Source organism: Portunus trituberculatus, chromosome 22, assembly GCF_017591435.1.
Source record: "Portunus trituberculatus isolate SZX2019 chromosome 22, ASM1759143v1, whole genome shotgun sequence".
Lineage (NCBI taxonomy): Eukaryota > Metazoa > Arthropoda > Malacostraca > Decapoda > Portunidae > Portunus > Portunus trituberculatus.
The window spans coordinates 1,673,332-1,699,803 of NC_059276.1; the positions used below are offsets into that span (position 1 = coordinate 1,673,332).

The window sequence follows — 26,472 nt, forward strand, 5'->3', positions numbered from 1 at the left end:
TACTTTCTCTAGTTTCCTTATGTGTTTCTTTAAGTTCGGAGCCCACTGTATTGTTGCATATTCAAGCCTCGGTCTTATCATTGCAGTAATTATTTTCTTCATCATTTCTTCATCTAAATATACGAACGCCACTCTTATGTTCCTCAATAAGTTCAATACTTCTCCAATTATTTTGTTTATATGTCTCTCTGGCGATAGGTCATTGGTAATTGTCACCCCAAGGTCTTTTCTTCATGACTGGTTTTATGTCTTCATTTCCTATCTTGTACATACTCCTGATTCTTCTTTCACTCTTGCCAAACTCTATTTTCTTGCATTTTGTCGTGTTGAACTCCATTTGCCATGTACAGCTCCATTTCCATATTCTGTCCAAGTCTTCCTGGAGTAGTTCGCAATCTTTGTCACATCTCACTTTTCTTAACAATTTTGCATCGTCTGCAAATAGGCTCACATAACTGGACACCCCATCCACCATGTCATTTATGTAGACCGCGAACATTACTGGTGCCAACACTGATCCCTGTGGAACTCCACTCTCCACCAAGCCCCATTCTGATGGTCTGTCCTTAATTATTGTTCTCATTTCTCTTCCTACCAAAAGTCTTCCATCCATTTTAGTAAACTGCCATGCACTCCTCCTACCATTTCAAGTTTCCAGATCAGTCTCGGTGTGGTACCTTATCAAAGGCCTTTTTAAATCCAGATATATTCCATCAGCCCAACCATCTCTTTCCTGTATTACATCTATCACCCTCGAATAGTAACATATCAGGTTTGTCGTGCATGAACGCCCTTTTCTAAAACCAAATTGACACTCACAAAGTATGTCATTTTTCTCCAAGAAGTCTGTCCATCTATTCTTCACCACCCTCTCACACATCTTAGCTACCACACTTGTAAGTGACACTGGTCTATAGTTCAATGGGTCTCTCTTGTTACCTGATTTATAAATTGGGACAATGTTAGCTCTTTTCCAGTCTTGGGGCACTACACCTTCCCTTAATGAGGCATCAATTACTTCACAAACTTTTTCTGCCAGTTGCTCCTGCATTCTCTTAAAATCCATCCTGATACCCCATCAGGTCCCACAGCTTTTCTCACTTCTAAACTCCCATCATATTCTTGATCTCCTCCACAGTTACTTGAAACTCCTTCATAATCCCTTTCTGTTCCATTACCAGTGGTTTGTCAAAAGCAGTCTCCTTTGTGAATACCTTCCGAAAGCATCCATTCATAGCCTCTGCCATTTCCTGGGATCCTCACTGCATACTCCATTTACTTCTAAACTTTCAATACTTTCTCTATTTTGATGTTGTTGTTCACATGTCTGTAAAAAGCCTTGGTTGGTCTTTACATTTATCAATTATATCCTTTTCTTGTTTCTTTCTTTCTTCTCTTCTAATCAACACATATTCATTTCTTGCTCTTTTGTAACTTTCCACTGCTTAATCCGTCTTTTCCTTCTCCACCTCTTCCATGCATCCTCTTTTCTTGTTCTAGCCTTTTCACATCTATCGTTAAACCAGTCCTGCTTTCCAACTTCTCTATGTTGTCTTATTGGTACAAATTTTTCTCACCTTCTTTGTATATTTTTATAAATTCCTTCCACTTTTCATTTGCTCCTTAGCACTCTTGAATTTCATCCAATTTGTCTCTTGAAAGAATTTCTTTAGGTTTCCAAAATCTGTCTTGGCATAATTCCATCTTCCCACTTTATATTCTTCATTTCTTCTAGATTTCTCTTCATCTATCACCTTGAACTCCAAAACTGCATGATCACTCTTTGCTAAAGGGCACTCCACCCTCATCTCCTCAATGACCATTGGCTCTGTACTAAAGACCAAGTCCAGTCTTGACGATGCTCCTCTCCTCCAAACCTAGTATCTTCTTTGACCCACTGAGTTAACACATTTTCCATTGCCAGTGTCAATAGTGTATTTCCCATGTTGTCTCTGATCCTTCCATTGACCAGTCCTCCCAACACACCTCTTTACAATTAAAATCTCCCATCATTATAGTTCGTTCACAGCCACCCAACATTTCTTCCAGACATGTTCCTGTATCACTTATCATTTCTTCATATTCCTGTACTGACCATGCATTTGTCTTAGGTGGTACGTACACCACTATGTAGTGCCTCTTTTTCCTTCATTAGTTTCTGCTCTGATCTTTAGCACTTCTGCCTTTCCCATACCTTTTTCACTTGATCCACCTTTATATCTTTTTAACCAGCAACATCACTCCTCCTCCCATCTTACCTACTCTATTTCTTTTCCAAACATTATTGTTTATTTACCTAATTGTATTTACCTAATTGTAACATACGGGAAAAGAGCTATGCTCGTGTTGTCCCGTCTCCATATCTATTAATGTCCAGCTTTTTCTTAAAATCATGAATATTCCTTGCGTTGACCACTTCCACGTCTAAATTATTCCATGCTTCCACCCTTCTATGAGGGAAGCTATATTTTTTCACATCTCTCCTATAAGTGGCCATTTTAGTTTTTCCCATGCCCTCTCGACATTCTTTCATTCCACATACACAGATCTTCCCTATCCATTTTTTCCATGCCAATCATCACTCTGTATATTGCTATCAGGTCTCCCCTTTCTCTTCTGTTTTCCAGGGTCGGAAGTTGCATTCTTTTCAGTCTGTCTTCATAAGTCAAATCTCTTAAGTCAGGCACCATTTTGTTGCAGCCCTCTGTACTTTCTCTAGTTTCCTTATGTGTTTCTTTAAGTTCGGAGCCCACTGTATTGTTGCATATTCAAGCCTCGGTCTTATCATTGCAGTAATTATTTTCTTCATCATTTCTTCATCTAAATATATGAACGCCACTCTTATGTTCCTCAATAAGTTCAATACTTCTCCAATTATTTTGTTTATATGTCTCTCTGGCGATAGGTCATTGGTAATTGTCACCCCAAGGTCTTTTTCTTCATGACTGGTTTTTATGTCTTCATTTCCTATCTTGTACATACTCCTGATTCTTCTTTCACTCTTGCCAAACTCTATTTTCTTGCATTTTGTCGTGTTGAACTCCATTTGCCATGTACAGCTCCATTTCCATATTCTGTCCAAGTCTTCCTGGAGTAGTTCGCAATCTTTGTCACATCTCACTTTTCTTAACAATTTTGCATTTTCTGCAAATAGGCTCACATAACTGGACACCCCATCCACCATGTCATTTATGTAGACCGCGAACATTACTGGTGCCAACACTGATCCCTGTGGAACTCCACTCTCCACCAAGCCCCATTCTGATGGTCTGTCCTTAATTATTGTTCTCATTTCTCTTCCTACCAAAAGTCTTCCATCCATTTTAGTAAACTGCCATGCACTCCTCCTACCATTTCAAGTTTCCAGATCAGTCTCCGGTGTGGTACCTTATCAAAGGCCTTTTTTAAATCCAGATATATTCCATCAGCCCAACCATCTCTTTCCTGTATTACATCTATCACCCTCGAATAGTAACATATCAGGTTTGTCGTGCATGAACGCCCTTTTCTAAAACCAAATTGACACTCACAAAGTATGTCATTTTTCTCCAAGAAGTCTGTCCATCTATTCTTCACCACCCTCTCACACATCTTAGCTACCACACTTGTGAGTGACACTGGTCTATAGTTCAATGGGTCTCTCTTGTTACCTGATTTATAGATTGGGACAATGTTAGCTCTTTTCCAGTCTTGGGGCACTACACCTTCCCTTAATGAGGCATCAATTACTTCACAAACTTTTTCTGCCAGTTGCTCCTGCATTCTCTTAAAATCCATCCTGATACCCCATCAGGTCCCACAGCTTTTCTCACTTCTAAACTCCCCATCATATTCTTGATCTCCTCCACAGTTACTTGAAACTCCTTCATAATCCCTTTCTGTTCCATTACCAGTGGTTTGTCAAAAGCAGTCTCCTTTGTGAATACCTTCCGAAAGCATCCATTCATAGCCTCTGCCATTTCCTGGGATCTTCACTGCATACTCCATTTACTTCTAAACTTTCAATACTTTCTCTATTTTTGATGTTGTTCACATGTCTGTAAAAAAGCCTTGGTTGGTCTTTACATTTATCAATTATATCCTTTTCTTGTTTCTTTCTTTCTTCTCTTCTAATCAACACATATTCATTTCTTGCTCTTTTGTAACTTTCCCACTGCTTAATCTGTCTTTTCCTTCTCCACCTCTTCCATGCATCCTCTTTTCTTGTTCTAGCCTTTTCACATCTATCGTTAAACCAGTCCTGCTTTCCAACTTCTCTATGTTGTCTTATTGGTACAAATTTTTCTCACCTTCTTTGTATATTTTTATAAATTCCTTCCACTTTTCATTTGCTCCTTAGCACTCTTGAATTTCATCCAATTTGTCTCTTGAAAGAATTTCTTTAGGTTTCCAAAATCTGTCTTGGCATAATTCCATCTTCCCACTTTATATTCTTCATTTCTTCTAGATTTCTCTTCATCTATCACCTTGAACTCCAAAACTGCATGATCACTCTTTGCTAAAGGGCACTCCACCCTCATCTCCTCAATGACCATTGGCGCTGTACTAAAGACCAAGTCCAGTCTTGACGATGCTCCCTCTCCTCCAAACCTAGTATCTTCTTTGACCCACTGAGTTAACACATTTTCCATTGCCAGTGTCAATAGTGTATTTCCCCATGTTGTCTCTGATCCTTCCATTGACCAGTCTTCCCAACACACCTCTTTACAATTAAAATCTCCCATCATTATAGTTCGTTCACAGCCACCCAACATTTCTTCCAGACATGTTCCTGTATCACTTATCATTTCTTCATATTCCTGTACTGACCATGCATTTGTCTTAGGTGGTACGTACACCACTATGTAGTGCCTCTTTTTTCCTTCATTAGTTTCTGCTCTGATCTTTAGCACTTCTGCCTTTCCCATACCTTCTTTCACTTGATCCACCTTTATATCTTTTTTAACCAGCAACATCACTCCTCCTCCCATCTTACCTACTCTATTTCTTTTCCAAACATTATATTTCCCTTCTCCAACCATCATCAGGTCTTCTCCTCTCTCAGTTTTGTTTCAGTAAGACCCACAATATCTGGGTTCTTGTCCCTCAAGTAATCGTTGAGTTCTAAAATCCCCGATATCACTCCATTTATGTTGGAATACATTACATTCCGCTCATACGTAAGTTTCTTTAGTCCTTTCTTGCTGTACTTTTCTGGGTTATGAACCACTTCCTCAGTCTCATATCCAAGATTCTCCAGAAAAACTCTTTCTTCTCCTCTTCTGTCCTCTCTTCATTTTTTTCAAAGCCTCCTTTCTCAACTCATTTAACATTTCTCTTTCCTTTTCACCGAGATCTCTTCTCAACCAAATCTTCCTTGTTGTTTCCTGCTGGGCTAGCCTCCATGACTTCTCCACCAATTCATCTACATCCTTTTGTGACTTAAGTTTGATTCTTATTGGCCTCATACCTTCTCCTGTGAACTTTCCAATTCTATGGAAGTCCTCTATTTCTTGTACTAGGTCTTTTCCTCCTCCTGCACCACATTAATGATATTATTTATCACCTTTTTATGTTTTTCTCTCTCCATTTTACTCGGTGTCTTATCCTCCTCCACACCAAATATCACCACACATCTCTTTTGTCTACAGCCCTCACCAATGTCTCATTTGACTTAATAACCTTCACCACTTTCTCAGCAATCTTCTCTTGTGTGTGTGCGTGTGTGTGTTTGGAAAGTTTTTTGGGGGTTGGGTTTTGAAATAAGTTTGTGTTTTATACTGTGAATTTGTTTATGTGAAGATTTTTTTGTGTTTTGAAGTGAGGTGAGGCTGTGGCAGTGTGCATTAGGATCTGGTGAAATGTGTGTATATGTATTTACCTAATTGTATTTACCTAATTGTAACATACGGGAAAAGAGCTATGCTCGTGTTGTCCCGTCTCCATATCTATTAATGTCCAGCTTTTTCTTAAAATCATGAATATTCCTTGCATTGACCACTTCCACGTCTAAACTATTCCATGCTTTCACCCTTCTATGAGGGAAGCTATATTTTTTCACATCTCTCCTATAAGTGGCCATTTTTAGTTTTTTCCCATGCCCTCTCGACATTCTTCCATTCCACATACACAGATCTTCCCTATCCATTTTTTCCATGCCAATCATCACTCTGTATATTGCTATCAGGTCTCCCCTTTCTCTTCTGTTTTCCAGGGTTGGAAGTTGCATTCTTTTCAGTCTGTCTTCATAAGTCAAATCTCTTAAGTCAGGCACCATTTTCGTTGCAGCCCTCTGTACTTTCTCTAGTTTCCTTATGTGTTTCTTTAAGTTCGGAGCCCACTGTATTGTTGCATATTCAAGCCTCGGTCTTATCATTGCAGTAATTATTTTCTTCATCATTTCTTCATCTAGATATACGAACGCCACTCTTATGTTCCTCAATAAGTTCAATACTTCTCCAATTATTTTGTTTATATGTCTCTCTGGCGATAGGTCATTGGTAATTGTCACCCCAAGGTCTTTTTCTTCATGACTGGTTTTATGTCTTCATTTCCTATCTTGTACATACTCCTGATTCTTCTTTCACTCTTGCCAAACTCTATTTTCTTGCATTTTGTCGTGTTGAACTCCATTTGCCATGTACAGCTCCATTTCCATATTCTGTCCAAGTCTTCCTGGAGTAGTTCGCAATCTTTGTCACATCTCACTTTTCGTAACAATTTTGCATCGTCTGCAAATAGGCTCACATAACTGGACACCCCATCCACCATGTCATTTATGTAGACTGCGAACATTACTGGTGCCAACACTGATCCCTGTGGAACTCCACTCTCCACCAATCCCCATTCTGATGGTCTGTCCTTAATTATTGTTCTCATTTCTCTTCCTACCAAAAGTCTTCCATCCATTTTAGTAAACTGCCATGCACTCCTCCTACCATTTCAAGTTTCCAGATCAGTCTCTGGTGTGGTACCTTATCAAAGGCCTTTTTTAAATCCAGATATATTCCATCAGCCCAACCATCTCTTTCCTGTATTACATCTATCACCCTCGAATAGTAACATATCAGGTTTGTCGTGCATGAACGCCCTTTCCTAAAACCAAATTGACACTCACAAAGTATGTCATTTTTCTCCAAGAAGTCTGTCCATCTAGTCTTCACCACCCTCTCACACATCTTAGCTACCACACTTGTAAGTGACACTGGTCTATAGTTCAATGGGTCTCTCTTGTTACCTGATTTATAGATTGGGACAATGTTAGCTCTTTTCCAGTCTTGGGGCACTACGCCTTCCTTAATGAGGCATCAATTACTTCACAAACTTTTTCTGCCAATTGCTCCCTGCATTCTCTTAAAATCCATCCTGATACCCCATCAGGTCCCACAGCTTTTCTCACTTCTAAACTCCCCATCATGTTCTTGATCTCCTCCACCGTTACTTGAAACTCCTTCATAATCCCTTTCTGTTCCATTACCAGTGGTTTGTCAAAAGCAGTCTCCTTTGTGAATACCTTCCGAAAGCATCCATTCATAGCCTCTGCCATTTCCTGGGATCTTCACTGTATACTCCATTTACTTCTAAACTTTCAATACTTTCTCTATTTTTGATGTTGTTGTTCACATGTCTGTAAAAAAGCCTTGGTTGGTCTTTACATTTATCAATTATATCCTTTTCTTGTTTCTTTCTTTCTTCTCTTCTAATCAACACATATTCATTTCTTGCTCTTTTGTAACTTTCCCACTGCTTAATCCGTCTTTTCCTTCTCCACCTCTTCCATGCATCCTCTTTTCTTGTTCTAGCCTTTTCACATCTATCGTTAAACCAGTCCTGCTTTCCAACTTCTCTATGTTGTCTTATTGGTACAAATTTTTCTCACCTTCTTTGTATATTTTTATAAATTCCTTCCACTTTTCATTTGCTCCTTAGCACTCTTGAATTTCATCCAATTTGTCTCTTGAAAGAATTTCTTTAGGTTTCCAAAATCTGTCTTGGCATAATTCCATCTTCCCACTTTATATTCTTCATTTCTTCTAGATTTCTCTTCGTCTATCACCTTGAACTCCAAAACTGCATGATCACTCTTTGCTAAAGGGCACTCCACCCTCATCTCCTCAATGACCATTGGCTCTGTACTAAAGACCAAGTCCAGTCTTGACGATGCTCCTCTCCTCCAAACCTAGTATCTTCTTTGACCCACTGAGTTAACACATTTTCCATTGCCAGTGTCAATAGTGTATTGTCCCATGTTGTCTCTGATCCTTCCATTGACCAGGCCTCCCAACACACCTCTTTACAATTAAAATCTCCCATCATTATAGTTCGTTCACAGCCACCCAACATTTCTTCCAGACATGTTCCTGTATCACTTATCATTTCTTCATATTCCTGTACTGACCATGCATTTGTCTTAGGTGGTACGTACACCACTATGTAGTGCCTCTTTTTCCTTCATTAGTTTCTGCTCTGATCTTTAGCACTTCTGCCTTTCCCATACCTTTTTCACTTGATCCACCTTTATATCTTTTTAACCAGCAACATCACTCCTCCTCCCATCTTACCTACTCTATTTCTTTTCCAAACGTTATATTTCCTTCTCCAACCTTCATCAGGTCTTCTCCTCTCTCAGTTTTGTTTCAGTAAGACCCACAATATCTGGGTTCTTGTCCTCAAGTAATCGTTGAGTTCTAAAATCCCGATATCACTCCATTTATGTTGGAATACATTACATTTCGCTCATATGTAAGTTTCTTTAGTCCTTTCTTGCTGTACTTTTCTGGGTTATGAACCACTTCCTCAGTCTCATATCCAAGATTCTCCAGAAAAACTCTTTCTTTTCTTCTTCTGTCCTCTCTTCATTTTTTTTCAAAGCCTCCTTTCTCAACTCATTTAACATTTCTCTTTCCTTTTCACCGAGATCTCTTCTCAACCAAATCTTCCTTGTTGTTTCCTGCTGGGCTAGCCTCCATGACTTCTCCACCAATTCATCTACATCCTTTTGTGACTTAAGTTTGATTCTTATTGGCCTCATACCTTCTCTTGTGAACTTTCCAATTCTATGGAAGTCCTCTATTTCTTGTACTAGGTCTTTTCCTCCTCTTGCACCACATTAATGATATTATTTATCACCTTTTTATGTTTTTCTCTCTCCATTTTACTCGGTGTCTTATCCTCCTCCACACCAAATATCACCACACATCTCTTTTGTCTACAGTTTCCTCACCAATGTCTCATTTGACTTAATAACCTTCACCACTTTCTCAGCTATCTTCTCTTCTATGATCTGTTGATCTATAATTTCAGCAAGGCCCAAAGTTTTCTCCCTGACTCTTTGATTTCCTTTTCCAGACTTGCAACTTTGTAATTTACCTCCTTTCTTTCCACTTCCTGACTTTTTCCATTCAGCCTGCTTCTCCATCACTTTTCCTAGAGATTCTCCACATTTTCGCAATTCACTTTAATTAGCTTAACTTCCTCTTTCAGTGCTGCATTTTCCTTCTTCATATCGGCACAGTCTCTTTTACATTGTCATAACTCGTTTCCAGGCCCTCATACTTTTCAAACAGTTTTTCAATTTTACCTTCTAACTCCAGAATTTTCTTCACATAAGTGCTCTTCTCCATTATTCCTTGAAACCCTGTGAAGTCTGATTCCTCTTTCGAGTTCACGGCCGCCATGTTGCGCAGACGTAAACAAACCAGCTGATGGCTCAAACGCAGGCTACAGTTTATATTTACCTTCACTGGACATTATTTTGCTAATCAACAGTTAACATGACTATATGGAGACGGGACAAACATTACCAGCTCCTTTCCCACCTTGGTTACTCTTAGGTAACTGTAGAATTATAGATGATTGCTCTGGAGCTCAGCGACCACCTCCGCCATCGACGATGTCCCGTGTGTGTGTTAGGTTAGGTTAGGTTAGGTTAGGTTAGGTTAGGTTAGGTTAGGTTAGGTTAGTGTGTGTGTGTGTGTGTGTATTTACCTAGTTGTATTTACCTAGTTGTAGTTTTACAGGGCCTGGGCTTTATGCTCGTGTGGCCATATCTACACTTATCCAATCTTACTTTAAAAGTGTGCACACTCTTTGCAGACACTACTTCTTCATCTAAACTGTTCCACGTCTCAATACATCTCTGCGGGAAACTATATTTTTTAATATCTCTCAGACATCTTCCCTTTCTCAGCTTTTTACTATGCGATCTTGTGCTTCGAATGTCATATTCTTCTCTCAAGATCAGTTTCTCATTATCCACTTGGTCCATTCCGTTGATCAATTTATAGACTTGTATCAGGTCTCCTCTCTCCCTTCTTTGTTCCAAGGTTGGTAGATCCATAGCCTTTAGTCTCTCCTCATATGTCATCCCTTCAAGTTCTGGGACCATTCTTGTAGCCATTTTTTGTAGCCTCTCCAATTTTCTTATGTGTGTGTGTGTGTGTGTGTGTGTGTGTGTGTGTGTGTGTGTGAGTGGGCAAGATTGGTTAAGGTTTGTGTGTGTGTGTGTGTGTGTGTGTGTGTAATTTTTACAGGGCCTGGGCTTTATACTCGTGTGGCCCCATCTCCATATCTACAGTCTACACACATCCAACTTTCCTTTAAAACTATGCACACTCCTCGCTGACACCACCTCCTCACTCAGACCATTCCACACCTCCAAACATCTCTGTGGGAAACTATATTTCTTCACATCTTTCAAGCATATTCCCTTGGCTATCTTTATACTATGCGATCTCGTAGTTCTATTTAAATTTTCCTCTCTCAACATCATTTGCTCATTATCCACTTCATCCAAACTGCTCAACAGTTTATAAACCTGTATTAAATCTCCTCTTTCTCTTCTTTGTTCCAAGGTAAGCAAATTAATTTCTTTTAATCTTTCCTCAGGTCATTTCTGCCAATTCCGGAACCATTTTTGTTGCCATTCTCTGCAATCTCTCCAACTTCCTTATATGCTTCTTTTTATAAGGGGACCAAACCACCCCAGCATATTCCAATCTTGGTCTAATCACAGTACTAATTAATTTCTTCATCATATCTTTATCCATATAATGAAAGGCTAATCCAATATTTATAATCAAATTATATATTTCTCCAAACATCTTGTCAATATGAGCCTCAAACTGCCCATGGTCTTGTATTATCACTCTCAAATCCTTTTCCTTTTCCACCTTTTTCAACACTACTCCTTCACCCGTCTTCCACTCTTCCCCATCTCCATTACATGACTTTTGCTCAGATTAAATTCCATCTCCCACCTCTTGCTCCACTCCCAAATCCTATCTAGATCTGCCTGTTAAATTTCACAATCTTTTTCACTCTTCACACACCTACACAATTTTGCATCATCCGCAAACAAATTAATATAACTGTTTACTCCCTCTGGCATATCATTAATATAGACAAGGAAAAGTATAGGTGCCAGCACTGAACCTTGTGGGACTCCACTCTCCACCACCAACCAGTCCGACTTTGCATCCCTTATTACCGTTCTCATCTCCCTCCATCTCAAATAGTTTTCCATCCATTTTAACAATTTTCCCTTCAGTCCTCCATAAATCTTTAATTTCCATAGCAGTCTCATGAGAGGTACCTTGTCAAAAGCTTTCTTCAAATCCAAATATACACAGTCCATCCATCCCTCTCTCGTATTTTGTCAACCACTCTCAAATAAAATCTCAGTAGATTTGTTACACATGACCTCCCTTTCCTAAAGCCAAATTGATGATCCGATAATAACTTATGATCCTCCAAGAACCGTATCCAATATTTCTTTATCACCCTCTCACAAATCTTACCGACCACAATTGTTAGTGACACAGGTCTATAGTTAAGAGGCTCTTCCTTACTGCCTCCCTTATAAATGGGCACCACTTCAGCTCTTTTCCACTCCACCGGTATTTCCCCAGTTACTAATGAGCACCTTATAATATCATATAATGGATCAATCAATTCTTCTCTACATTCCTTCAATAATTTTCCTGAAACTTTGTCTGGTCCCATCGCTTTATCATCTTTAAGTTCCTCCAACATTTTATATAACTCCTTTTTAGGTATCTTAATGTGATCCATGTGCACATTTCCTTTTACATTTTGAGGCTTTACAAACATTGTTTCTTTAGTAAATACTTGTTGAAACCTATTATTTAGCAATTCCGCGATATTCCTAGGGTCATCTACTATCCCTTGCTCTCCTTTTAATCTTTCAATGGACTCTCTCTTTTTAAGTTTACCATTTATGAACCTATAAAACAATTTTGGATGTTCCTTTCTCTTGTCTACAATATCTTTTTCAAATTTTCTTTCTTCCTCCCTCCTTACCCTCACATACTCATTTCTCGCCACTCTATAATTCTCCTTATTTAGTATATTCCTGTTCTTTTCCATCTTTTCCAAGCCACATCTCTCATTTCTTTAGCCTTAACACAAGTTGCATTAAACTAATCCTTTCTTCCTTCCTCTCTCGGTTTATACTGTGGTACAAATTTCATAACTCCTTCTTTATAATATTTCATAAAAATCTCATATTTTTTGCACTTCTCTGATTTGTAACATCTCCTCCAAATCTAATGTTCTAAAATAATTGTTTAAATTTTCTGTGTTCATCTTACTATAATTCAATCTACCACTCCTGTATGTCTCATCTCTCCTTCGCTGTGTTATTGCCATCTGCATTTCCATAACCACATGATCACTCTTCCCCAATGGACATTTATATTGTATATCCCCACATAGGTACACTTCTCGTGTTAACACCAAATCCAGTCTAGTGGGTTCATCATCTCCTCTATATCGAGTATTTTCTTTCACCCTCTGTTCCATCATATTTTCCATCATTAGATTAAGGAATCTCTCTCCCCATGCTTCCTCTCCAACACCACTTACTAGATTTTCCCAATCCACTTCTTTACAATTAAAATCTCCTACTAGTATCACCTTTCTTTTTCCAGTTTCCACTTTGCAAACTCTGTAAAGTATCCTTGATCATATTGTCGTATTCCCTTAATGTCCAAGAATTTAATTGTTTTAGGAGGTACATAGGTCACCATGATTATTAATTCTTTTCCATCACTTTTTAACCTTATGCTTATCACTTCTGCATTGTTCTTCCCATACCAAACCTTATCCACATTTATCTCCTTCTTCGTCATAATCATAACTCCTCCTCCACCTTTACCCTCTGTATCCTTTCTCCATATATTATATTTATTATCCAAATTTACCTTTGTTTTTTCATGTAATTTTGTCTCCGTCAAACACACTATATCAGGCTTGCAATTCTAATCTACTTGACAGTATTCCATCTATATTAGTATACATTACGGTCCACCTACTGGTCCCTCTAGGGGTTCCTCTGCATTCCTTCTTTCCACATACCATTTTTTGACTCTCCTATAACTCTCCAAAAAATCTTTTCCTTTTCCTCTTCAGACCGTTCATTATTTTTTCTTCTTGCCTCTTCCAACAATTCAATATATCTTCTCCTCTCTTCCTATCGGTCTGCTCACTCCCTCCTTATACGGACCCAGTCTATGGATCTCTTCCACTTCTTCTTGTAGGTCTTTTTTTTTTTCATCATCATTTAGATTTTTGAACAGATCTCTTACCGTTTTCAATTCTTCCTTAATTCTCTTTGGTTTATATGTTATATTTTGTTCTTTCATCCCAAATATTAACACACTCTTCTTCTTTTCTGCTATTTCCCTTATCAATGTTTCCTTATTCTTCATTACATTAACCAGTTCCTTGGACCTTTCTTTTTTGTCTTCCTTCAACTGATCTTTAATTATTTCTTGTAATCCAACCATCTCTGCTTCCCTCGACTCAGTCCATTGTGTTTTCTTCAGTTCCCATTCCTTTCAAACCTTTCATTCTGCTCACTAATCATTTCCTTAAAGTCATCTTTCTCCTTTACTACTCTATCCATTTTCTCCTCCAACTGTCTCTTGTATTTTTCAACCTCCACCTTCAAATGTGCATTCTCATCCACCAATCGTTTTTCATTTTCCTCCAGTCTCTTAACTCTTTCCTTCAAAGCCTTGCGGAATTCTCTATCCTGCTCCTCCTCACTCCTCTGAACTTTTAATTCCTTCACTAACTCCTCAAATCTCTTCTCCAACATCACCAATCTACCTTGCATTGTTGCCCCTGTTGAAGCTGGACTCATGCTTTGACTGGCCACTTTCGGCTTTGCTCCCTGGGCCTCATCAACATATTTTGAATTTGGTAATTTATTCCTTACTGGTCTATCCATTTTTTCTTACTTTTCCTGGGAACATGTGGGTGTGTGGTCACTCCAGGCCTGTAGTTCAATTATTTTGTGTGGTTGGATTTACTGCTATGGCTGGCCTTGTGTGTGTGTGTGTGTGTGTGTGTGTGTGTGTGTGTGTGTGTGTGTGTGTGTGTATTTACCTAATTGTATTTACCTAATTGTAACATACGGAAAAGAGCTATGCTCGTGTTGTCCCGTCTCCATATCTATTAATGTCCAGCTTTTCTTAAAATCATGAATATTCCTTGCGTTGACCACTTCCACGTCTAAACTATTCCATGCTTCCACCCTTCTATGAGGGAAGCTATATTTTTCACATCTCTCCTATAAGTGGCCATTTTAGTTTTTCCCATGCCCTCTCGACATTCTTCCATTCCACATACACAGATCTTCCCTATCCATTTTTCCATGCCAATCATCACTCTGTATATTGCTATCAGGTCTCCCTTTCTCTTCTGTTTTCCAGGGTTGGAAGTTGCATTCTTTTCAGTCTGTCTTCATAAGTCAAATCTCTTAAGTCAGGCACCATTTTGTTGCAGCCCTCTGTACTTTCTCTAGTTTCCTTATGTGTTTCTTTAAGTTCGGAGCCCACTGTATTGTTGCATATTCAAGCCTCGGTCTTATCATTGCAGTAATTATTTTCTTCATCATTTCTTCATCTAGATATACGAACGCCACTCTTATGTTCCTCAATAAGTTCAATACTTCTCCAATTATTTTGTTTATATGTCTCTCTGGCGATAGGTCATTGGTAATTGTCACCCCAAGGTCTTTTTCTTCATGACTGGTTTTATGTCTTCATTTCCTATCTTGTACATACTCCTGATTCTTCTTTCACTCTTGCCAAACTCTATTTTCTTGCATTTTGTCGTGTTGAACTCCATTTGCCATGTACAGCTCCATTTCCATATTCTGTCCAAGTCTTCCTGGAGTAGTTCGCAATCTTTGTCACATCTCACTTTTCTTAACAATTTTGCATCGTCTGCAAATAGGCTCACATAACTGGACACCCCATCCACCATGTCATTTATGTAGACTGCGAACATTACTGGTGCCAACACTGATCCCTGTGGAACTCCACTCTCCACCAATCCCCATTCTGATGGTCTGTCCTTAATTATTGTTCTCATTTCTCTTCCTACCAAAAGTCTTCCATCCATTTTAGTAAACTGCCATGCACTCCTCCTACCATTTCAAGTTTCCAGATCAGTCTCTGGTGTGGTACCTTATCAAAGGCCTTTTTTAAATCCAGATATATTCCATCAGCCCAACCATCTCTTTCCTGTATTACATCTATCACCCTCGAATAGTAACATATCAGGTTTGTCGTGCATGAACGCCCTTTTCTAAAACCAAATTGACACTCACAAAGTATGTCATTTTTCTCCAAGAAGTCTGTCCATCTATTCTTCACCACCCTCTCACACATCTTAGCTACCACACTTGTAAGTGACACTGGTCTATAGTTCAATGGGTCTCTCTTGTTACCTGATTTATAGATTGGGACAATGTTAGCTCTTTTCCAGTCTTGGGGCACTACACCTTCCCTTAATGAGGCATCAATTACTTCACAAACTTTTTCTGCCAATTGCTCCCTGCATTCTCTTAAAATCCATCCTGATACCCCATCAGGTCCCACAGCTTTTCTCACTTCTAAACTCCCCATCATGTTCTTGATCTCCTCCACAGTTACTTGAAACTCCTTCATAATCCCTTTCTGTTCCATTACCAGTGGTTTGTCAAAAGCAGTCTCCTTTGTGAATACCTTCCGAAAGCATCCATTCATAGCCTCTGCCATTTCCTGGGATCTTCACTGCATACTCCATTTACTTCTAAACTTTCAATACTTTCTCTATTTTTGATGTTGTTGTTCACATGTCTGTAAAAAGCCTTGGTTGGTCTTTACATTTATCAATTATATCCTTTTCTTGTTTCTTTCTTTCTTCTCTTCTAATCAACACATATTCATTTCTTGCTCTTTTGTAACTTTCCCACTGCTTAATCCGTCTTTTCCTTCTCCACCTCTTCCATGCATCCTCTTTTCTTGTTCTAGCCTTTTCACATCTATCGTTAAACCAGTCCTGCTTTCCAACTTCTCTATGTTGTCTTATTGGTACAAATTTTTCTCACCTTCTTTGTATATTTTTATAAATTCCTTCCACTTTTCATTTGCTCCTTAGCACTCTTGAATTTCATCCAATTTGTCTCTTGAAAGAATTTCTTTAGGTTTCCAAAATCTGTCTTGGCATAATTCCATCTTCCCACTTTATATTCTTCATTTCTTCTAGATTTCTCTTCGTCTATCACCTTGAACTCCAAAACTGCATGATCACTCTTTGCTAAAGGGCACTCCACCCTCATCTCCTCAATGACCATTGGCTCTGTACTAAAGACCAAGTCCAGTCTTGACGATGCTCCCTCTCCTCCAAACCTAGTATCTTCTTTGACCCACTGAGTTAACACATTTTCCATTGCCAGTGTCAATAGTGTATTTCCCCATGTTGTCTCTGATCCTTCCATTGACCAGTCCTCCCAACACACCTCTTTACAATTAAAATCTCCCATCATTATAGTTCGTTCACAGCCACCCAACATTTCTTCCAGACATGTTCCTGTATCACTTATCATTTCTTCATATTCCTGTACTGACCATGCATTTGTCTTAGGTGGTACGTACACCACTATGTAGTGCCTCTTTTTCCTTCATTAGTTTCTGCTCTGATCTTTAGCACTTCTGCCTTTCCCATACCTTCTTTCACTTGATCCACCTTTATATCTTTTTTAACCAGCAACATCACTCCTCCTCCCATCTTACCTACTCTATTTCTTTTCCAAACATTATATTTCCCTTCTCCAACCATCATCAGGTCTTCTCCCTCTCTCAGTTTTGTTTCAGTAAGACCCACAATATCTGGGTTCTTGTCCCTCAAGTAATCGTTGAGTTCTAAAATCCCCGATATCACTCCATTTATGTTGGAATACATTACATTTCGCTCATATGTAAGTTTCTTTAGTCCTTTCTTGCTGTACTTTTCTGGGTTATGAACCACTTCCTCAGTCTCATATCCAAGATTCTCCAGAAAAACTCTTTCTTCTCCTCTTCTGTCCTCTCTTCATTTTTTTCAAAGCCTCCTTTCTCAACTCATTTAACATTTCTCTTTCCTTTTCACCGAGATCTCTTCTCAACCAAATCTTCCTTGTTGTTTCCTGCTGGGCTAGCCTCCATGACTTCTCCACCAATTCATCTACATCCTTTTGTGACTTAAGTTTGATTCTTATTGGCCTCATACCTTCTCTTGTGAACTTTCCAATTCTATGGAAGTCCTCTATTTCTTGTACTAGGTCTTTTCCTCCTCCTGCACCACATTAATGATATTATTTATCACCTTTTTATGTTTTTCTCTCTCCATTTTACTCGGTGTCTTATCCTCCTCCACACCAAATATCACCACACATCTCTTTTTGTCTACAGTTTCCCTCACCAATGTCTCATTTGACTTAATAACCTTCACCACTTTCTCAGCTATCTTCTCTTCTATGATCTGTTGATCTATAATTTCAGCAAGGCCCAAAGTTTTCTCCCAGACTCTTTGATTTCCTTTTCCAGACTTGCAACTTTGTAATTTACCTCCTTTCTTTCCACTTCCTGACTTTTTTCCATTCAGCCTGCTTCTCCATCACTTTTCCTAGAGATTCTCCACATTTTTCGCAATTCACTTTAATTAGCTTAACTTCCTCTTTCAGTGCTGCATTTTCCTTCTTCATATCGGCACACTCTTTCTTTACATTGTCATAACTCGTTTCCAGGCCCCCATACTTTTCAAACAGTTTTCAATTTTACCTTCTAACTCCAGAATTTTCTTCACATAAGCGCTCTTCTCCATTATTCCTTGAAACCCTGTGAAGTCTGATCTTTCGAGTTCACGGCCGCCATGTTCGTAAACAAACCAGCTGATGGCTCAAACGCAGGCTACTGTTTATATTTACCTTCACTGGACATTATTTTGCTAATCAACAGTTAACATGACTATATGGAGACGGGACAAACATTACCAGCTCCTTTCCCACCTTGGTTACTCTTAGGTAACTGTAGAATTATAGATGATTGCCTGGAGCTGACCTCCGCCATCGACGATGTCCCGTGTGTGTGTGTGTGTGTGTGTGTGTGTGTGTGTGTATTTACCTGGTTGTATATTATAGTTCAAGGAAGGTTCACAGTGACCTGTCCCCACATCTATTTTTACCAAATTTTTTCCTCAAATTTTCTGTTGTTGTAATGTCTTCACTCAAGCTGTTCCAGATGTCCACCATCCTGTGTAGAAAATTGATTGAGGATACTGATTAACTCTTGCATTAAAGGGTAGGACAAATAGGGGTGAGAGGGAGAAGAAAACCTTGTGCAGCGAGGCCACAGGAGAAGGGGAGGCATGCAGTTAGCAAGATCAGAAGAGCAGTTAGCATGAAAATAACAGTAGAAGATAGCAAGAGATACAACATCCCAGCAGTGAAAAAGAGACTGAAGACAGTCTGTCAGAGAAGTGGAGTTGATAAGACAAAAGACTTTTGATTTCATCCTTTGTAATAAAACTGATTGGAACCTCTCAAAACATGCAAAAAGTACTCCATACATGGGTGGATAAGGCTCTTGTACAGAGTTAGCAGTTGGGGGAATGAGAAAAACTTGCAGACTCTTCAGAACACCTAGAAACTGTTTTAGCAAGAAATGAGATGATGCAAAATTTCCAGTTTAGATTATGAGTAAAGGACAGACTGAGGATATTTGGTGTAGAAGAGGGAGACAGTTGAGTGTCATTGAAGAAGAGGTGATAATTGTCTGGAAGGTTGTGTCAAGTTTTTTGAGGCACTGAACCCTACTAATTTTTCTCTACCCCAATCAGAAATCTTAGAAAGATCAGAAGTAAGGCTTTCTGTGGCATTCCTGCCTGAAGGGTTGGTCATCTCTGAAAAGATGTGGAAAGGTATAGGGTGGTATCATCAGCATAGGAGTGGATAGGGCAAGAAGTTTGGCCAAGATCATTAATGAATAATAGGATGAGAATGGATGACAGGATAGAACCATGAGGAACACCACTGTTAATACATTTAGACGAAGAGTGGCGGTCTACCACAGCAACAAAAGAACTGTCGGAGAGGAAACTTGAGATAAGGTTGCAGAGAGAAGGATAGAAACTGTAGGAGGAATTTGGGATCAAAGCTTTGTGCCTGATTCTTTCAAAATCTTTTGATATGTCTAAGGCCACAGCAAAAGCTTCACCAAAATCTCTAAAAAGAGGATAACCAAGACTTGGTAAGGAAAGCCAGAAAGATAACCAGTAGATTGAGGATTGTGATGGAACATGTTTATCCTATTGAGGATAGATTCAAAGGTTATAGACAAGCAAGAGATTAAAGCTGTAGGGCAGTAGTCTGATGGATTAGAGTGGTCACCATTTTTAGGAACAGGCTGAATGTAGGCAAACTTCCAGCAAGATGGAAAGGTAGAAATTGATAGACAGGTGTGAGAGTTTGGCAGGCAAGGTGTGAGCACGGACGCACAGTTTTTAAGAACAATAGGAGGGACCCCATTTGGTCCATAATCCTTCCAAGGGTTTAGGCCATAAAGGGCATGGAAAATCTCTTTACGAAGAATTTTAATTGAAGGCATGAACTAGTCAGAGGAAGGAGAGACAAGCCCAGAATCATCCAAGGTAGAGTTTTAAGCAAAAGTTTGAGAGAAGAGTTCAACTTGGAGACATCTGATGGCAGTGGTGCCATCAGGATGAAATAAATGAAGGAAAGATGAAGTAGTAAAGTTTTTGGCCAGATTCTAGAAGTCTTGAGGAATTGGATTTTTTCTATTAATGAAGAAGTGTTTAGCAAGTCCAGGAATAGACTTGGCATGATTCCAGGCAGATATTTCTTGGAATGTCTTGTCTGTCTATCTCCATCTTCTGTCAGTGATACCAGGTCTTTGTCTGTATCTTTTCCATGTGGTTAACTGTCCCTGTAGACTCGAATGTGTCTAGCTGTGGGTGACTGGTAAGATTTTATAGTTTTCATGTTTGTTTCATTTTGAATATTTTGTGGTTATATTTCATGCATTACTTGTTTGTGATGTTCTGAACTTGCTGCTTAATTCAGGTAGCCACACATTTGGATCTATTCAATTAGTACCTTTTGCCAGCAGGGAAAGACCACAGCTGGCATCCATGAGGGAGATTGCCAGCTGGCCCAAGTTTCAGTAGCCATGGATGGGGAGGCAGTCCTGATTTGTCCTAGGAACATCATTTTTCACAAGTTACCGAGATGATGGGCAAGTCTAGTGAGGGATTATCAAGTGTAGGTTATTGTGTTCTTCACCCATAGTTTTTTTTTTTTTCCTAGAAATAGTGGTAATTTCCTAGAAATAGTGGTTGCATTTTCATTTATATTTTTATTTACCCCATATAATTCTAAAAAAGTTACAAATTGCTTCATATACATATAATCATTCCAATGTGATGAGGTGAAGTGTGGCTACCATCCAATACTTGTTATTGAATGCTTTCTCTTCTGAGAGCTCAGTGTCAGACTAAGGCAGGGGAATTCTATATTTACACCTAACCTTCTGTTATCGCGGGAAATTGGTGCCTAAAAAACCACGCGATAGCAGAAAACACGATAACAGAAGTGAAGAATAAATAGGAAATGAATAAATTGGTGCCTCAACCCAAAAATGTTCCTAGAAAATTTTCCTGTTACCCTAAATTTACTACGATTAATACTGGAGTAGCTTATTAACATCTGAAATGAATGAAAACCACCTCTGAACAGCAGAATACCATGTGTGAGACTGAGGGGTGGTGGTGGTGGTGATGGTGAGCAGAGTGACCGGTACCAATCAGCTCCCTTATTCAAATCACGTGACGTGAATACACAGCGATAATTGGCTGCTGGCTCCTCCTGATCATCATCTTTCTCCCCCTCCATCTAATCCTTCTCCCCACATCTAAACATTCATTGGTGTGGTTCGGATATGGGTGGTGGTAGTGGTGGTGGTACTACTACTACTACTACTACTACTACTACTACTACTACTACTACTACTACTACTACTACTACTACTACTACTACTATGGGTGCATGATAACGACTTTCCAGATGCGCTAAAACTGAATTTTTGCAGATTTTCACAAGTGCGCGATAACGCCTAAATGCAATAACAGAAGGACGCGATAACGGAGGGTTAAGTGTACATTTTTTTTATCTTTTATTCTCTTCTTTTACTTATACATTCCACAACTCTATAATATGTAATGAATAAATACACTTTTACATCACAAATACCTATAAGTAAACAAGAATTGTTAGTTCAGGAAAATGGTTGGATGTGCATGTGGTAACACCATACCTCTCAAGGTTGTGACTTCAATTCCTACTGAAGCATTTAGCCCATAACTATCTACTAGAAATATATGTATGTATATAAGTATTCATTCCTGACTTGACATAAACTTCTATGTTGCTGTTAGTGATAAATCTTGTATATACAAACAATATTCAAGGATGTAGAAATTCTCTAAAAGAAAATCATACATGTATGTACTAAACACTTAAGGAGGTATGTTTATGTGTGTGCTGAACACTGTATGGGTTAAGGATGACACTTGGTAGAAGATATTTTCAATTTGTGTATATCTGTAACTTAATATCCCTCCTACATGTTTTAGAAATCTTGTAGCTATGGTAATTGGTTTATTTTGAGTGATTTTTTTGTGTAATTAGATAGAGGCACCTCAGACATTTGAATACCCACATGGGTCAGGGGATTTTAGATATTGGTTTTAAAAAGGAAATTAGGTTGAACTGTGTTTTTTCCTATTTGTCATATTATACTACCTGGCAGCCTGGAGAATTCATGTGTTGAGGACACTGGGTCAGCATCAACAATGCATGGTCTGTTTACAGTGCCATGTGTACTGGGAAATATTTAGTGTTGTTCTATCATCTTATAAAAGCATTAAAAAAAACAAGCAGTCATATATATATAACAAGTTACAATTTGGAATGATTAAGACAAAGGGTGACGGTATGATTGAGAGGTGTCCATGTGACGGTATGATTGAGAGAGGTGTCCATATATGCCTGTTGACTTTGAGTATGACCTGCCTGTGGGATAAGAGCAGCCAATACCCTGAGCACAAAGTCAGTTTGATTCCATTTTGTGCTTATGTCTATTAGTCGCTTAAAGACCTTCATAATTTGATTTTGTACCTAGCAGTATTAGTGTGCCTTTCACATGACTTGCAGAGTGTCTCCCTTTGGCCGCTTTCACACCAAGATGGTACTTCACACGCCACTTAAAAATCTATGAAACCTTTCTCACCGAGGTGGTATGACTCCTCGCATGAGCCATGTGCGACTTGCATCCCACTCAACATTGAAAACATGTCCGTTTGTTTTAAGTGTGTCACTTGCCACTTTGCTGCCAAATTTTAATGGAAGTTTCACTGCCAAACTTTATTATATATATATATATATATATATATATATATATATATATATATATATATATATATATATATATATATATATATATATATATATATATATATATATATATATATATATATTTATTTATTTATTTATTTTTTTTTTTTTTAATCACAAAATATGCAATAAAATAAAAATCTTTAGATGTATGGCACTTGTTGATTAGTTTTCAAGAGACTAGACAGATTTGTGCAAGCACATGTATCAACACTGCCTGATGAGAGAGACACAGCCTTGTAGGGAACAGTTACCATTTTTGTTTTTAGTTATATTTTGTGCTTGCTCTCATGCACTGCTATGAGTATGCCCCTTCCAGACAACAAAATAAATAAATTGAATGAAACTGGAAAAATGCAAATGTTGCTTTGCAACTACATAAACAGTGAGAGCTTCTGCAGCTTCTTAACTCCTTGGACACCTCAGTAATAATAGGCTTGGATATTTAAACTATTTTTCTTGAGTAGGCTAAAGCCTACATAATGCATGCACTATACACAAGTAATAGAAGTGTTTTAGCTTTGTCTATATGATTTTGGAGACCTAGTCAGATCTAGCAATTTTGTTAAGCCTTTTTTATTCTTTGCAGATATATTCTCCATCTGTCTGGTAGCAAGACCCATGTTGCTGCTGCTGTATCATCCTAGCCATCTAGCCCATTAATATCAAGGAAAAAAAATAAGGATCAATCACAGATCCAAGTAAAGAGAGAAAAATGCTCCAGATAAATTTATTTAATTTGTAAAAATTCTTTAAATATCTTTTATTAGAATAATTTGTGTACAAATTATTGAATGAGCAAAAAAAGGTAAGGGGTATTAAATGCACAATAGAATGTTGGGGTCAAGGTTTATTTTACAGCACGAGCAGGAGACATCCTTGGTGGAAAAAGATAAATATTCCATCATTGTCTTTAAGGGGGCAATTTGCACGTAGAAGCCAAAGCGATGCTAGATTCACCCCCGGACATGGCCCTTATGTGCAAATCATGCTTGTGCCTCTTATACTTGGTATAAAAGGCCTTAAATTTTTTTACTTTAAAATTTAAAGGTAAGATTTGTATACAGAAGCTACATCCAAGCAACACCATTTGGATGTGGCCTTTATGTGCAAATGCACCGTAAACTAGTCTGGGTTTTTTTTTTATGGGTGTTTTTTTAATGCCTAGGATGCCTTTTACCTCTTTTATAAAAACCTTGGCTCTTCTCCTAACAGCTCTTAAACTAGTGTCGGTTACCGTCCTTTTTTTTGGTAATTTGATAAGTCAGTCATCTATTAATGGTAATTAGCATTAATTACTATAGTTAAGCCTATTAATAAATAACGCTAATTACCATTAATTACATCACATGACATACAACAGTATGTTCTTCCACAAGATAATCTATTATGAATTTTACTTTCAATTTGTCCTCCAGGTGGTGCAGGTTCAGGAAGGCAATAAGCATGTGACAGCAGCCAACGAGTTAATCAAACTTGTTTGTGTATTAAAAGTTCGACTATTGATACCTAAAAATGGGGTAATTAGTTCTAATCTTAGCAAACCGAGTTTATAAAAATTTCATTTTTTTTTAATTTTTTTTTTTTTTAAATTTCTTAATTTTTATTTGTACATAGTGATAGATTGGAGGGGAGGAGGAGGGACTCCCTACATGTGTTGCCGCCGTGCCAGTGGAGGAGACGGCCATAAGAGGAGGGAGACACGACGTTGGAGACGTGTGATCACCAAGACTGTGGTGCCTGCTGTGCTGCTAGTGCTGTGCTCTGTAATAAACTGCAATTGGGAGAACAGTGTTTCGAGTTACGCCCTGCTACAAGCTATCTAGGCATTATGGCAGACCAGCCCTCCCTTGATCTGAGACTGATACCGAGTACGACGGCTCAGGCGCGCAGTCTGTGGTGGAATGGATAGAAAAGCTCGAGCTCATCTGTAAGCCGCGCAACGCCAGTGATGTGGCCAGTGTTATCCCTCTGCGTCTGTCGGGAGGTGCATTCGCCGATACTTGCAGCTTGCAGAGGCGGACAGGAAGAAAGTTGAGAAGATCAAGGCGGCGCTTTTGCCGTGGATTCGTGATATCGCATACGAACAGTTCATCTGCCGGAAACTACAAGCTGGTGAGAGTCCGGATGTCTTTTTGGCGGAGTTACGCCGCCTGGCATCACTGTTCGAGGTATGTCCGAAGGACTCGCCTGTGCTTTCGTCGCTGGTCTTCCGGAAGGCAGGCGACTACTGAGAGCGGGCTCGCGGATGGAGACACTTGATTGTGTGCGAGGTCGTGCCGCAGGAGAGGCACGAGCGACGGGATCAAGCACGAGGAGCCAGTGTGGGCGAGTTGTGGGCCCTTACGAGTGCGTGGGACTCCCTACATGTGTTGCCGCCGTGCCAGTGGAGGAGACGGCCATGAGAGGAGGGAGACACGACGTGTGATCACCAAGACTGTGGTGCCTGCTGTGCTGCTAGTGCTGTGCTCTGTAATAAACTGCAATTGGGAGAACAGTGTTTCGAGTTACGCCCTGCTACAATCTCCCATCCTAGATGTGGCATCCAAGCACAGAAGTACCACCTGACCTCACTTGTCAGCTTAGTGACCTGACTCCTATATAAATGCAACAATCAGAGGATCTTAGTGTTCTGGGTGACGAGAAGCTTGCAAATTTGGCCAAACTAAAGTTATAAGAGCTCATCACACTGACCTGGTTAATCACAGTAAGACATAATAAAAATGCCAGCTTGTTCTCTAACATGACCTTATATATCAGTCTGGAATATCCAAAATAAAGGTCAGCAAACACTAGAAGGTGCAGAACTTTAAATTAGCAATACATATTGCTTCTCACTTAAGCTTCAAGACTATTTGATCATTTGGGTGAACTAGAGTAATTTTTTTGCTAGGATCTCCTTACACAAGACAACATGCACAGCACTTGTGAACAAGGTGGTGGGACCCAGCATGTAAATAAATTACATTGTGACATTGTTGACGGACTATTCACTAATCATTGACAAAAGTAATGACAACACAATGAAAAGAAGACTCACTACCTTAGCTATGAAAAGAAAAGAATTATAAGCTCATCCACAGGACTTGAACTAGAGAGAGGTACTGCTGGGGGTGTTACAACAGCCTTACTTCAGTTCTTAGAGTTCCCCAATTCCAGGCCTGTTGTAGATGTGGAGGGGTCTGTGATCCGATACAGAGGGGGTTGGTTGCATTAGCTGCTTCCTCTGCCTTGGATCACAGCCCTCAGTCCAACTAATTTTCCTGTCTTTCCCTTTCCCATTTTTAAATTTCTTCCTTCCTTCCATCACCCAGCCTACATCTTTCCCCTCCCCTCCTACACCCTATATTCCCTTCCTTTTCCTGTGGTGCGAGAGCTATGCCTACGGGATGCAAGGCTGGTTGGCCCTTTAGTCAGTCGTGAGCAGCCTAACAGTTTCACCAATTCTCACCAAGGCTCACCATGCCCAATGATGAAAATCCTTTAATTAAAGGTAGAGCTTGCAGGACTGCCCCTAAACAATGCCCCCATACTTTCGTCGGTTTCCCTAAACCGGCCTTGCTATATAGACTAGTGCTGATGACCTCGCTCCACCACCAACACTTCCTACACCTACATCTCTAACCTCCACAGACTTGTCCTCCAATATTGTAACTATAGAACCATACCTCATGCACCACTCCCAACTGTCA

General features: G+C 39.2%; 1 long non-coding RNA gene across 2 annotated transcripts in view; it reads left to right on the forward strand.

Annotated features, from left to right (window-relative positions):
* LOC123507570 overlaps nucleotides 1–23,450 on the forward strand; it is a 48,392-nt gene extending 24,942 nt beyond the window's left edge. The window contains exons 3-5 of one of the 2 annotated variants that reach the window (XR_006675689.1): nucleotides 20,262–20,290; nucleotides 20,439–20,590; nucleotides 23,370–23,450. This is a non-coding gene — a long non-coding RNA (uncharacterized LOC123507570). The remainder of the gene's footprint in view (nucleotides 1–20,261; nucleotides 20,291–20,438; nucleotides 20,591–23,369) is intronic. The other variant, XR_006675688.1, reaches the window with a different exon arrangement.
* Nucleotides 23,451–26,472: the final 3,022 nt, after the last annotated feature.